The sequence below is a fragment of the Stenella coeruleoalba genome (genome assembly GCF_951394435.1).
Source record: "Stenella coeruleoalba genome assembly, chromosome: 7".
NCBI lineage: Eukaryota > Metazoa > Chordata > Mammalia > Artiodactyla > Delphinidae > Stenella > Stenella coeruleoalba.
In genome coordinates, this window is record NC_137153.1 from 30,818,428 (window position 1) to 30,824,427 (window position 6,000).

A 6,000-nucleotide genomic window follows, 5' to 3' on the forward strand; every position below is an offset into this window, starting at 1 on the left:
ATCATTCACCATTGATGAAACATACATTAAACATTTGGATTGGGGAGGTAAAGTGGAATCAGTGAAAAAGTAAAAACTTATACAAAGCTCATGTGTCTAAAAGTTGAGAGATTGTGCAGCTAAAAATGTCAGAAAGTCCCCAGTGCTCCCAATCACATAAGATAAAACTCATTTCTGGAATAATTGGGCCCATGTGTGGTTGCTATCAGAGACCTAGATCTTTTAGAGATTCTTTTCTTAAAAATGTGAAGGCCAATATTCACAAAGGAAGCATGATTGTTCGGTTTACATTTCTTTCCACACTACACTGAAGTTATTTTAACAGTAATTGGTTTAGAATGGGGGCTTGGAAAGGAGTAAAGGCTACTGGATGGTAGAAATTCAGAGTTTGCAATGTGCACATTTCTCCAACTTTCTACCCAAGACTGATGTCCTTCCTGGGAGCCCCTGAGGACAGCTGCCCTTCCCTCTGTGGGCTCTCTAGCTGCCAGCTCTTCACCATATCTGGCTCTAAGAGGTTTCCTGAGTTGACCCCAAATCAACCCCCATCTCGATATCACTCCTTTGACTGGAAATCACCTGACTTAATCCCCGAAACATAATCACAGTTGCTAGAATATGAGTGAAGAAGAAACAGGTAAGAGAAATCTAAAACTCCCTGCACAGACCACCAATGGCAGAATCTTCCAACACAGGTCTGTTTCCAAAAACTTTCTTGTTGTTGTTTATATTTTTGTAGAAAAGAAAACAATCAGTTTGAAAACTTTCTGGAAAAACCCTCCTACACCAGAATTTTGTGTCCAAAAGAACTTTAATATAAAAAAATTCCCTTGTTGCAAAAAGATTACTAGGGGACAAAGCAAATAAACAACAACAAAAATCTCCTTATATTATCAAATTCATGAAATCCCAATACACATTAAAAATATTTCAAAATGTTGTTTCCACTCTTTCTCCTACAACTTTATGTATGGCCTAAAGCAGTCAACAGAAGCCATTTTCAGAGATCAAATCACTTGTGGAAACCCATGCTGGGTGGGCCTTGTGAAAGGCAGAAAGCAGTTACCAGTTCCAGCAGTATCCACCAGGTCACATCCTCATGCACAGGCTACAGCAATACCCGTAGTGCTTAAGGGAGGGGGGCTCCAAGCCAGCCTCCCTAGCCCAACTTCTGTGAACTGGGAAGGACAAGGGAACAGGGTGCTTTGAGGATAAATAAGTTAGTCTTTATAAAGTTCTCCGAGCAGCACCTGACCCCCAGTCGTAAGTGCTAGCCATTTTCATTGTTTTTACTCATTTCAGTCCAGTTATAGACAACTGTAAATTATTCAGGAATCAATTTCTGGATTGTACTTTACTCTGGTGACATTTTCAACATTCAGTTTCACGCTTCTTGGATAAGTTTTCAGTTTTGAAAATGTCCTCTGGGACAGAGAAAAAATGAAACTAAATGCAATCCATTTTCTTCTTTCGGGAAAAAAAACAAATGGGCCAGGAATGGGGTTTCTCTAAATAAGGCCAGTGGGTGAACCATGGCTGGACAGACCTGCCAGTCACATCAAGGAGTTTGGATTTCATTTGAGGAGGACTAAGGAGCTACCAAAGGATTTTCAGCAAAGTGCACTCAGTTTTGTGTATTAGGACTAGACTGGATTTAGTGACTGTTTCTAATGACGAAAATATGGGAAAAGGATGACACTTCTGAGATTAGGTTACTGTGGAGTCCATCCTGGATGCCTCTCTCAGTCTCTCCCATATTACACTAAGGGAAGCCAGCTGCCATTGTATGAGCTGCCCTATAGAGATTCCCATATATGAAGGAACTGATGTCTCCAGCCAGAAGTCATGTGAGTCAGCTTGGAAGTGGATCCTTCCCCAGTTGAGCCTACAGATGATGAAGCCTCTGACAATACCTATTGCAGGTTTTGAGAGACCCTGAGTCAGAGACATCCAGCTAAGACTTGCCCAGATTCCTGATTCACAGAAATGGTGAAATAACAAATTTGTGTTGTTTAAAACCACTAGGTTTTGGGCTAATTTGTCATGCAGCAGTAGCTAACTAATACAGATGATTATGATGATTATCCTTGCTAGTGTAGGTAATACATTGGGGAATAGAAGTAAGACTGGAAAGAGGAAGACCAATAAAATAGCAACCACAGTAACTGAAACAAGGGAAGAGATGCGTCTGACCTAGAGCAATGTCAGTGATCAAGGTGATAGGTGGACAAAGAACACTGAGGTTAGGGAAAAATGAAAAGGCAGACTTGGGATGAGTATAGCAAATGCATGTGATGGGATCCCATACACTTGTTAGAAGTAAGCTCTAAGTATAACTCTAAGCTATTAAGTGGCTAATCCAAGAAGAAATTACCATTACTTACATAATTCATAAAGTTTACAGTATAAAAATGAACTGTTTTCCAAGGAGCAATCTAGTTATTCTTTATCCTAAGACCAGAGAGAAATTTTCCCATGGGTATTCCTAAGAAAGTACTGTTTAACGTAGGAAATATATCCACAAATGAAATTATCTCTTTTTTTTGCTTTCTCCCTTGATTACTTGTGGCATTAATCCAAAGTAAAATTCGGTAAAGACTCTCTGGTTCCCACGATAGTGTGATCAGGGTCACAGTTGATTTAATCCAGGCACAGATTGTTGGATATCTAGGAGAAAAGTTGAACCACATGCCCTTTCTCCACTTAGCTTTTGTCATGTGTTGAGCAGCACCAAGTTCGAGGTATGCTCCCTGGCTGGATGTGGAGGGCACTGCTTCTCTATGAACATTTGACTGTCACCCCTGGCAGAGAAAATGGTCCCTGTCACACTAGGAGGGATGTTAGAATGTAAAGAACATTCTAGAGACAGTGAACATGTAATTTTGGATTTACTCTAGCTCCCAAAGTTTTATAACATAGAGATGAGCTTAAGGTTAGCCTCAAAATATTTAAAGCAAGTGTAACAAAAGCCAAGAACGTAGCTGTTGATGTGGGAACTCCTATATCTGTTCCCAGCAGAACCCAAGCTTGGTCCTCACTTGGGACCTCACAGGACAGGATGGGCAGGTCCTGTTTAAGCTGTTTCACCTTTAGTAGAATGCTCAGCATTCCTTTCTCACTTTGGAAAGCTTCACATAGGTAGCTGTATTCTACCAGAATTTGCAAATTCAAGCGATGAATAGAGAAGAAGAAAAGAAAGGAGGTAAAATAAAATATTCATGGGGGAGGAAGTAGTGCTGGAAGATGGCTATGGGTACATCCACTCCTAGCTCTAACAGCCTAGTTGTAGAAGCCTAATCCAGCTGATGTCTCTTTGGAAAAGCTGGATAAAATACCAACACATCATCTGAAGATTTTGACGACCTGGTTACTAGAACTTGACCATGATCCCAGAGAGAAGGGAAACGTATTGAGGTCAGCTGAGCAATCTACACAGCTCTGCCCCTCCAGGAATTTGTAGAATCACAAAAATCATGGAGAAAAAGACTAAGCATTCGGCAGTAACATGGAGTTGAGGAGGCAAAAGTGGGGGCTCAGGACTTCCAAAATGCCTAGGACTTGAGAAACCAGTCTCCTGGAGAGTAGAAAAATTCAGAAACATGAGCCTGACATTCTGAGCCAAGTTTTAATTTAAGGCATTTTCAGATTTTAAAACCTTGTTGATACTATGGAGTGAATTGTTTCCCCCCAAAAGTCATAATGTTGAAGCCCTAACCTCTAGTGTGATAATATTTGGAGATGGGACATTTGGGAAGTAATTAGGTTTAGATGAGGTCATAAAGGTAGGGCCATTGTGGTGGAATCAGTATACTTATAAAAAGAGATATCAGAGAGCTTGATTATTCTCTCTCTGCCATGTGAGGACACAGTGAGAAGGCAGCCATCTCCAAGACAAGCAGTGGCTCTCGCCAGAACCCAACCATGCCAGCACCCTGATCTCAGACTTCCAGCCTCCAGAACTGTGAGAAAGAAATGTTTCTTAAGCCACCCAGTCTAGGGTATTTGCTATGGCAACCCAAGCTGACTAAGACAACAAGCTAAATAGAACTTTTGGTAGTCTCGCAATGCTGAGGAATTTTAGTTCTGTGTCTGTCTCTGAGCAGGAGGCCTAGTAAACTCCTTAGGCTTTCAGTGAGGACCCTTAAGAGTCTACAGTACACTCTATCAGGTCTCAAATCAGCACAATTCATAATTGAATTAATGTGATCTTCCTGTCTCCGTCAGCTTGCAAGAAAGTAGCTAATGTGAATCCTCCCTGGAGGAATATATTATCATCTGGAGGAGCTCTGTGCAGTAGAAATATAATCTGAGCTGCATATGTAATTTAAAATTTTCTGGCAGCTGTACTTAAAAAGTAAAAAGAAACTGGTGAAGTTAATGTTAATAATGTACCTTACTTAACCTATATATTTAAAATATCATTTTAAGACATAATCAATATAAAAATTATTAAGTATTTTAGATTTTTTTTAACAAGTCTTTAAAATCCAGTGAGTATTTACACAAAACTAACCATACTTAAGGAGCTCAATAGCTACCTAGTGGCTACCTTATTGGACATCATATATAGGACTTCTACAATTTCTTATACACAATGTCTACCATGCAATAAAAAACTCCCAGATATACTAGAAGATAGAGCCATGAGAAAAAATATATATATAATAGAAACAGATCCAGATATGAGATGATCAGGCACTGATTTTAAAATAACTGTGACTCATATGTTCAAGAAATTAAAAGCCAAAATGAGGGTAGCAAAAAGAAAGTGATAAGAAAGAAATCAAATGAAAACTCCAGTACTGAAAAAATGCAGGAGCTCAAGAATGGATTCACACTAGATTGGTTTCAGTAGAAGAAAAGATTTGGAAACAGAAAGATAGGCCAATAGAAAGGTCTAGAATGACATATAGAGAATTTAAAAGAGTATAAAATACAAAAATGTATTTCAGAAACAAATGTGATGTGATAAAATGGTCTATCATCATAAAGTGCCAGAAAGGGAGAAGAAGGAGATTATAATGGAAGCAATAGTTGTAGACAATTTCTCAAAACTCATGAAACCCACAGATGCAAGAAGTTCAGTGAACCCCAAGGTTAAACACAAAGGAAACCATACGTGGAGACCATCATGGCAAACTGCTGAAAACCAACAACAAAGAGAAAAATCTTTAGAGCAGCCAGAAAAAATGTAAAAGACAAATTAACTTCAAAGGGGCAACAGTAAGACATATAGCTGATTTTTCAGGAGAAACAGTGAAAACAGAAGACAGTGGAAATACATCTTTATGCTGCTGAAAGAAAATACCTGCACAGGACAAAAAGATGGGGAGAAATATCTGAGGCTGTTTATCTCATTTCTACAAAAGAAAAATAACCTCCTAGCTGTCCCTTGGTGACCTATACAGCTTTGATATGAGTTTTTACTATTTTATCTTCACCTTTTTGATCTATACTGCTGATTAATCTTTTGCTTTCCTTATATAGCCAAAATATAGCATTACATGAATTCAATTCCAAAATAAAGTTAATACACAGTTGATGAAATCATGAATCTCACTTTTGAAAACTGTATTTCATTAGTGGGACTTTCCTCCCATCAAATACTTATAAAATAATGAGGTCATTGCTGACTTTAGCTACACATTCTAGTGACTAATTAGAGGGTATATAGCTTCTTTCTTCCTGTCACACTAAAATCTTTCATCTACATGGCTGGTGAAGTCATTAAGGGCCCCAGGTTTTTAATTAAGGCTGTCTGAGTAGGAATCCTACATGGGGTATCCTAGGAGTTTGTGAGAGATAGAAGAGATTATCCATTTAGCACAGTGAAGATTTTGTTTTCTCTAATAGGTACAGTATCTATGTTTCCAATAATTTGACAATGCTAGCAGAAAAAGCAAATTCTTTTCATAAGTGTGCACCCAGAATAATCAGCTGGTGGCACCTGAGACAAAACATGTTCCTCTGGGACAGCATCATGGGGGAGCAGGATCTGCA